Here is a 9,816-nt window from a genome sequence, read left to right on the forward strand (position 1 = left end):
AATTGGGACAATAGATCGAAAATTAATCTCTATTCTTATTGGTTGAAATTGAGCATTATCTGCGGGCTGCAATATAATTACCACATTATGGCCATGCCTCGCGAGCCATGGCCATGCCTTAGCGGCCCGTGGGACTTGATATGAATCTATCACAACCGAACGAAATAGCACAATAGAACATTTTATATGCTGTATAATAAATGAGCGCTCAAATCTGATTGGCCAATACGCAACTTGAATAATTTAATTTTCGACCTATTGTCCCAATTTTCGCTTTCGATCTGTTGTCTTTCGATCTATTGTCCTAGCACCGTGCTCGCGTTGATAGATAATTAGGGCCACATTTTTGTATAGAGAGGTGTTGTAAAGTCATGCCCATTCATTTAGACCATTGGCTGGTTTATTTTGAGCTTTAATAATGCAGCGTCAATTTGAACGAAAGGTAAGGTTGAAAAGCGATTGCTGACATAGTCTCAAGCAATTACATGCTTTTACCGGTTATAAACAATATGTATGCCAGCTATTGTAAGCATCGTTGGTGTAGGGGTATCATTTGAGATTCCCATTCTCAAGACACGGGTTCGAGTCCCGTACGATGCAGATCCTTTTGCATAATCTAGCTTGAAATCAGTTTTCTAAGCTGGGTAAGTCACTGTTATTGCGTTTGACAGGAACGTCGCAGTTTTGCGTCAGAAGAAACGCAGATCTCTCTAAATTGTTTCGGTTGCGGCGTTTTAAGGCTGATAAAGAAAGTATTTGTGAAATTTTCTCATCTTGTGAAATTTTCTCATCTTAGCAGAATACCGGACGCTTGCGAACCTAAACACTTAAGGCTGATAAAGAAAGTATTTATCACTAAGAGATAAGAGAGAGAGAATGGAGGATACATTTTCGGGTCTCTCACATTATGTCCCCCTCCAAGCTTAGTGGTCGTATAACGTACCCCCCCCCCCCCCCCCGTTTTAAGGCAAAAAAGGAAAACCCACGTTACCTCCGAATATTGGTTCTTGGATCATCTTCAATTCAATATTCTCATGCTAGTGTGCTATTTGCGTTACAAGTTGTTGAAGAAGTAGTTGTAAAGAATAGATCCAAATGAAGTTTGACCATATTCTGTTTCTAACAAATTGATTAGTTGAATTATAATTGCAAATGACGTCTATTTGCACTTCAACAAAATCAACCGTGGAACTTTCATTATGATAGTAATAGTTCTCGCTGGGAATTGGTTGACGGAGCGATCTGTTATAAAACGAATAGCCTTCCTTCACAGATGTGTTCTTTGAGAATGACAAAAAGTTGAATTTATTGAAGTTCTCTATGTGACATCCTGGTACCAACATACGACCTGTTCGAAACATTCCTTTTTGTCCAGAATTTTCAATTTGTATTTTTTGGTGCGGAAATGATAGAATTTTACTGGTGAGAATAAGTTTTGTATCCCGGATTATTATCTGCGTAATCGCAGCGGAACAGCATTAGGCCTACAGTAGCCTGTTCTCAGCTGCCCTTTTTCTTATTATTCTCCACATTTCAGACTGTTCTTTTAATGAGCATCATTGCTCTTTTTTTGGTGACTATAGCCACTTTTTTTGCGTCTGAAGCTGTCACGTGGTACCATCATTGCAACCAACATTGGTCAGGCTATGGTCAACCTGAAGCTATGGTTAACTAAGAGCTCATCCTTACATAGACAGCTTCACGGAGGCAGGGGATTGAACTCTCAATCATTGGCGTGTGAACCACACACCTTACCTCTCGGCTATCACGCCACTATATATTAATCGCGTAAACTTAGAGACATCACTGAGCAGAATGTTTAAACAGTACTACCGAAGAGCACGGTTAAGTGGTTGCTTAATTGTGGTTAATGACCGAAAAAGTGTGCTTTAAGGTTATTGACCGATTAATATTTCAAAAAGGTCATTGACCGAAAAATGTTACAAAAAGGTCATTGACCGAAAAGCGTTGCCAAAAGGTCTTTGATATCTACGGAAAAAGGCTTTGCGAAAAAGCTTGTTGCCGAAATTTCGTTGTTAAAGAAAAAGACAATAATCCGTGTTTCAATAAACAAAAACAGTAGTGTCGAAAAAATCATTGGCCGATTAGTTGTTAGGAAAAGGGTCTGTGACCAAAAACTTCTTCAGAAAACGGTCCGTTACTGAAAAGCTTTGATACTGAAAAGGTGAATTATCAAAATTGTGTCAAGACAAAGAGGGTTTATGATATTGTTTTTATTGTTCATTGTCAAAAAATTGTTGTTGATGAAAAAGGTTTTGAAAATTTGTGAAGGAAAAGGGACTCACCGAAAACGTCAAGGATTAAAAGGTGGATAATGCAAATTTGTTTTGTCAAGGCTTCACTTTACGAAAGTTTTTTGAGACAGAAGATTTCAGTGAACAAAATTTAAGAAGTGTTAAAGACCCAAAAGGTGCCGATGGAAAAACGAAAGTTAGGTGCCAAAAAATTATATTTGACAAAACTTAGGTCTTGAAATAAATACAATTTTTTAGCGCTCAGTAGAGGGATTTTTCATCTTAAGGGGGTATACTAATAAATTACTGCATACAAGACATGATAGGTATATAAATTTCTTTCTTTAAGTTTTTCGAAGGAAATTTTGTTGGTGGCATTAGCCAGCCCTTAAACTCAGTTCTGTGTTTGTTGACTTCTTAAAAGCTTTCGCAAAGGCTTGCCAGCGATTCTTTTTTACCAGCACATTCCTCGCCTCTGCCAGATCCATCGTGTTCTCATTAGCACATTCATCTTGTTTATGAGAACTGGAATTCCTTGTTTCACTCAGGATCTGTTTTCTCTTCTCTTTTGAACTGTTGCATCTCTCCCTCTTTTCAGTATCTTTCTCGATCTTCTTTTTTTCTTTTGTGCGATTTTCTATTTTTTTCTGCTCTTCAATCGCTTTCTCTAACTGTGATATTTTCTTTTTGCACTCAAATTTTTGCGCTTGCTCACTATCTCGCTGCTCTTGTACTTTCTCTCTCTGCCTCATGATTTCGGCTTCTTTCTTTTTGCTTCCCCTTTTGCCTTCCTTCTATCGCTTTCGTTTTTCCTTGCGTTCATTCTCTCGCTTACTTTTCCCTTCCTCCTTCCTCTTTGTTTTTTCTTGGTTGTTTACTAACTTTCTCTTTTTATTGGTCTGTTTTTATTCAATTATTTGTTTCCTATTGTTTTTCTTACGGTGGGGTTCTCATGTTCTTATGGTTTTTTATGCATTGTATTCTTTGTTCTTTCATGTCTCATCAATTTCACTTTTACCTTCTTTTTCTCGTTAATTCGTTTTTTCCCCGCTTTTTTCAGCATTTTCCTACCGTTGGCTTTCTCTCAGACCCTTAATTTTTTCTGTTTTCCTCTGCGTTGAACCTTTTTTTTTGCTCTCCCATTCATTATGTATTTCTGCTGCTATCGCTTTCTTTTTGTCCCTCTTTATACCTCATTCTATCTGTTCTGATTTTTAAATGCTCCGTGAGAACGTCCTTTACTCTTAACTCACAACCTAAAACCTTTCTTTGACATATTTGGCTTACTTCATTTTCTATTGATGTGTCTAAATTAGTTCTGCAGAAAAATTCTTTGAAACGATTGCATCTACACCTGTTATCACGAATAAGTTTCAATGAGAATAACAATTGTTTAAGTTTGAAGATAAGATGCATTCAGATACCCTTTAAGGACCTGCTAGTTATTCTGAAAACACTCGAAACTTTGCGCCAATAGATTATCAGAGAACTGCAAATATGTATTGTAGTCAGGGTACGACTTGCAATGAGAGGTGGTATGTTTTTTCGCCAACCCACAAAGTAGGCGAGAAACTATATGCTGAACTGGTTTTGTTTGTTGTTCAGTCTTTTTTGGAGTGTCTTAAGAAAGCCTATTGAATTTCGAAAAATTTTAATTGGAGAGTTTTGTCACCAACTTTGTCTTTTGCGTTGAGTTTAGAGATCCAATATTTTTTAACGAATTTTTGAGTTTTACTCAAAATCTATTGACTTTTAGACTCATTTTTGTACAACTTTGGATTTGAAAAGAATATTAAAAAAACTTTTAATAACGATTTGTAAATTAAGAACGCAAAATAGTTCAGCGAAAATTTTATAACGGGTTTTTCCTGGTTTTTTGTAGATTATAGCGATAGTTCTCGTTTTGGGAATTGGTTTGCTGAGAGCGCTGTTGTAGAACAAAATGCCTTCCCTCAAAGCTGTGTTCTTTGATATTGACAAAAAGTTGAACTTGTTGAATTTTTCTGTGACATTTTTGTACCAACATATGACCTCTTCGAAACCTTCTTTTTGTCTAGAGCTTTTAGCTCGCTGTTTTTGACGTCGAAATGTTTAAATTTTACCAGTACAAATAAGTATTGCATCTCGGGCTATTGTTATTTTGAGGACACTGATATCCTCCAATACATTCTTGAGAATTTTTTTCAAAAGATTACAAGAGAACTGCCAATACACCTTGTAATCACGCTACATTTTGTACCAACATTGCATTCTTCCAACCCATAAAGTAGGAGAAAAACTATATGCTCAACTTTTTTCATGTCTTTTTGGGAGCGAGTGTCATAAGAAACCCCATTGAGCGTCGAACAGTTAAATTGGAATGTTTTGTCACCAACTTCGTCTTTCGCGGTTAATTTCGAGAGGTTTATTAATGTTTTAACGAATTCTTGAGTTTTACTTTAATTGTGTTCACTTTTGGACTCATTTTTGTAGACTTTTTTTCAAAAGTTAGTAAAAACCTTTTAGTAACATTTCGTAATTTTATTAGGAAAGCAAAATATTTCAGAGAAAAATTTATCTGATATTATTTGTAGTAAAATTCAAATGAACAAAATTAGTCGAAAGGGGGAACGTTGATTTTATAATCCATCCGGTTAACAAAGTTTCATTAAAGCAAACTATTTTCACTGAGGAAACTGGTTTTAGCTTCAAGTTTTCCCCCATCACTTTTTAAAATTTTTGAATTAGTTAATATCAGGTCCCTTACCCTATTTATGAAGTTTCGACCTTTGAGGTTTCAATTTTTGCTCATTTTCCCTTTTTTGCGCTCAAATGTTTTTTAAAAATGATGCTCGTGCTCGAATTGTGTTGCTGTTGCATGAACCTTCCAAAAGGAATTTAATGAGTTTCAAAACTTTTGCTTCAAGAAATTTTGCGTGTTTTGAGTTTTTTTTGGTTGCTCAGTCACCCAGCTGCAGCAATGATACATGTGACCGGTTCTATTTTTTGATTGATTTCTGCGCACTTTGCTCTTTTCTTGGTTCTGAGAATAAATTATTTTTAAAAACAATTTGTTCCAATAGTGTTTAATTGCAGTTGCATAAACCCTACTAAAAGGCATTTAGGGGGTTTTTAGATTTTTTGTTTCAATAAATTATGCGCATTTTTGACATATTTTTTGTTGCTCACTCACCTAGTGGTGTTAATGATACCTATCTTCTTGCTCTTTAATGAAGCAAATTTGATTTTTGTTTCAATAATTTCGCTTCGAATTGAACAGTTTTACCGGTTTTAGACACTATTTTTTTAAAAAGTGCTTTTTTCATTTATGTGTCAATTTTTGAGTTTGTTTTTCATTGCTTTCGCAGGAAGCTTGAAGCAATTATGTGTTAGTCTTTTTCATGCAAAATTTTTGCTTGACCGATTTGACTTTTCGAGGGACCTTTGCACCCTTGACTTTTTCGTTTTGTGTGATCTAAATTTCGCTCTCATTCACAAGTTTCAGCAGCTGAACTGAAATGTCGGCAGTTCACTACTGAAAGTCAAATGAAAAGTACGCCAAAATGGTGTCGTTTTTTTCTCGTTTGTGTCTTTAGTAATTATAGTGGTTAAAATACTCTGCAATGTTTAGTGCCCACGGACTGAATCAGCTGCCATAGATTAGAGCGCCCACTAGTCGTTCGAGAGCAATTCTCCCGACATTAGTGGTTTGTTTGTTGTCTTTTGGTTTTGCTATTGACATGTCTCATTGGCTCTTTAGTAATTCTTTTTTGAGTTTGCAATGCTTTCTGTTCATATAAAATGGTTTTAATTTTTTGATTAAAAAATATGCGTGGCTTTTTTTGTTTTTACCAGACTTTAAAGTTGTTTTGTCCTGTTATTACTTTTCGCTAATATGTTTCATTTGCTCCAATGAATCTTAATTCAGTCTCTTTGGTTGTTCCTGTTTATAGGCAACGGGTATAACTACTCTGACGTGAAATTTTTTAAATCTTTTTTTACTATGGCCTTTATTGTTTTTATTGTAGTTTTTGTTGTCCTCTCTTATTCTCTTTAGTGACAGATCTTCCAATGCTTCGCGGATTTTTTTAACGAATTTTTGATTTTACTCTAATTTTGTTTATTTTTGGACTAATTTTCGTACAATTTTGGCTGTTTTTGAAAACAAGTTAGTCAGAAAACAATTCTTGAATTTATTAAGAAAGCAAAAAATTCAGCGAAAATGTTGTCACGGGCTTTTCCTGGGTGTTTCTGTAGATTGCATTTTGAAGGACTATAACTGGACAAAATAACTTGAAGTCTGGTAAAAACAATAAGGTCTGGTAAAAACAATAAAGCCACGCATATTTTCTAATCAAAAAATTAAAACCATTTTATATGAACAGAAAGCATTGCAAACTCAAAAAAGAAATACTAAAGAGCCAATGAGATATTTCATTAGCAAAACCAAAAGACAACAAACAAACCACTAATGTCGGGAGAATTGCTCTCGAACGACTAGTGGGCGCTCTAATCTATGGCAGCTGATTCAGTCCGTGGGCACTAAATCGCAAAGAGAACTTCAAATGACGTCATTGCAGAGTATTTTAACCACTATAATTATTAAAGACACAAACGAGAAAAAAACGACACCATTTTGGCGTACTTTTCATTTGACTTTTAGTAGTGAACTGCCGACATTTCAGTTCAGCCGCTGAAACTTGTGAATGAGAGCGAAATTTTGATCACACAAAACGAAAAAGTCAAGGGCGCAAAGGTCCCTCGAAAAGTCAAATCGGTCATGCACAAATTTTGCATGAAAAAGACTAACACATAATTGCTTCAAACTTCCTTCGAAAGCAATGAAAAACAAACTCAAAAATTGACACATACACGAAAGAAGCACTTTTTAAAAAAATAGTGTCTAAAACCGGTAAAACTGTTCAATTCGAAGCGAAATTATTGAAACAAAAATCAAATTAGCTTCATTAAAGAGCAAGAAGATAGGTATCATTAACACCACTAGGTGACTGAGCAACAAAAAATATGTCAAAATTGCGCAAAATGTATTGAAACAAAAAATCTTAAAACCCCCTAAATGCCTTTTAGCAGGGTTTATGCAACTGCAATTTAACACTATTGGAACAAAGAATCGTTCAAAAATAGTTTATTCTCAAAATCAAGAAATGAGCAAAGTGCACAGAAATCAATCGAAAAATACAATCAGTCACGGGAAAATTTTGGTTACAAAAAGACCAACGTTTACAATAAATGCGTTACAAGAAATTATTGGAGTTAGCTTCATTAAAGAGTTAGCTTCATTAAAGAGTTAGCTTCATTAAAGGAGAGATGTATCATTGCTGCTGCTAGGTGACTAAGCAAACAAAAAAAACTCAAAACGCGCAAAATTTCTGGAATCAAATGTTTTAAAACCCATTAAATTTTTGTTTGGAAGGTTCATGCAACTGCAACACAATTAGAGCACAGGCATCATTTTTAAAAAGCAGATGAGCGTAAAAAAGGGAAATGAGCGAAAGTTGAAATCTCAAATGTCGGAACTTCATAAATGGGGTAATGGACCTGATATTATCTAATTCAAAAATGTTAAATAGTGATGGGGAAAAACTTGATGCTAAAACCAGTTTCTTCAGTAAAAATAATTCGCTTTAATGAAACTTTGTTAACCGGATGGTTTATAAAATAAAGTTTCCCCCCTTTCCATTAATTTTGTTCATTTGAATTTTACTACTAACAATATCAGATAAAATTTTCTCTGAAATTTTTTGCTTTCCTAATAAAATTACGAAATGTTAACTAAAAGGTTTTTACTAACTTTTGAAAACAAATTTACAAAATTTAGTCCAAAAGTGAACGTAATTAGAGTAAAACTCAAGATTTCGTAAAAAAATAATAAACCTCTCGAAATTCCCCGCGAAAGACGAAGTTGTTGACAAAACACTCCAATTTAACTGTTCTACGCTCAATGGGGTTTCTTATGACACTCGCTCCCAAAATGACTGAACATGAAAAACATTTGAGCGTATAGTTTCTCTCCTACTTTATGGGTTGGAAGAATGCAATGCAGATCTTCCAATGCTTCGCGGATTTTTAATTTTTTTACGAAGTTTTGAGTATATTCTAATTTTGTTCACTTTTGGACTAATTTTCGTACAATTTTGGCTGTTTTTGAAAAATAGTTAGTCAGAAAACAATTCGTGAATTTATTAAGAAAGCAAAAAGTTCGGCGAAAATTTTCTCACGGGGTTTTCCTGGGTGTTTCTGTAGAGTACATTTTGAATTTCAGACTACAAACTTTGGTTCTTCCCCATTATAGCCTCCAATTATGGTATATATACCATGATTGGGGCGGGCTATAGGTGTTAATGTGCACTAAGTCTATGTGGCGGCTAATTTTTATAGATCACCATGAAATTCTAGCCCCCCCCCCATTACGGTATATTGACCATGATTTTGGTGTTTTAGGTTGTCTGACTTCTAAGCTTACTAGTCCCTGAGTATGGGATTCACGGAAACTGTTTTGGGGGGACATAATTTCACGGTGTGAAGGGCGGTACGTCAATGCGGTTTGATCCCCCTCACCCACCACTTCCCTGTCCACTTGGCGATTTGGACCCCTTGCGCTAATAGATCCATGATTCCTATGTCGTATGCTTAAAGCTTCACTCCAGCCATTTAAATCTATGTTGCTTTTGTTTTTATCTGAGACTCCTTTGTAAAAAAGTTGCATTGGGTTTATTAATTAAGGTTAATCTTACTCTATTGACGGGATCATATCAATTACAAGAAACGAAATTCTTTGAGAAAGAACTAAAATATTAGAAAAACTTTTGCAATTCAGTTATGTCCAAATAAAGCTGTTTTAAAGCTTACAAGACTTAATAATCTGCTTTTGTTGGTCAATGCACGCTTTTTGTAGTGCAACTTGTAAAACACTGTACTGTAGAAAGAATGATGTTGAAGAGTTCTACTGTTGAAGAGTTTTTATTCTAAACCCAAGTTCGGGGGTTAAACTCAATGCCGTTAGAACTCTGCCTTTCATTAAGACGCCTCTGGCCAAATTTGATCGTTTTGAGTTGAGAGTTGAATAATTCAAAATCTAAAACTGAAGTGATCTGGTGAAGTAGAATTTAAACAGTTTGCCTTCTCTGGAGGAACAGACGATTTGATTTCTGACTTTTTTTACCATATTAAATCAACTCAATACTTCTCAACAAATTGTTACTTAATGAGTATATGGTTGTATGGTTGGTGCGCGTTTGTTTGTTGGTTTGTTTTTTTTCGCGTGTATGCGTGTGTGTTTGTTTGATTGTGTGTCGATGCATCCATGTGCGTCATTTTTATCTCATCGTTGACGTTTTGAAAAGTGAATAGTGGTTCTCATTGTGCAATGGGGAAAACTTGAATTAAGATATAATCCATCCAGATGACAAATTTTCATTTAAGTGAATTTACATTACTGGAGAAACTGGTTTTAGCATTAAGTTTACCATAGCACGTTATTGAATTAGTTGTTTTTGTCAGTTCCATTACCCCCATTTATGGAGTTCGGACCAGTCAGATTTCAACTTTTGCTCATTTCTTT

The 9,816-nt window shown here is 35.1% G+C and overlaps 1 non-coding gene across 1 annotated transcript; it reads left to right on the forward strand.

Moving 5' to 3' along the window:
• The first annotated feature begins 529 nt into the window (after positions 1-529).
• Positions 530-600, forward strand: Trnag-ccc (transfer RNA glycine (anticodon CCC)). The gene has a single exon. It is a non-coding gene; the product is annotated as a tRNA-Gly (tRNA).
• The last annotated feature ends 9,216 nt before the right edge of the window (positions 601-9,816 follow it).

The sequence above is a fragment of the Convolutriloba macropyga genome, unplaced genomic scaffold (genome assembly GCF_964194025.1).
Source record: "Convolutriloba macropyga unplaced genomic scaffold, txConMacr16.3 SCAFFOLD_3091, whole genome shotgun sequence".
NCBI classification, from domain to species: domain Eukaryota; kingdom Metazoa; phylum Xenacoelomorpha; order Acoela; family Convolutidae; genus Convolutriloba; species Convolutriloba macropyga.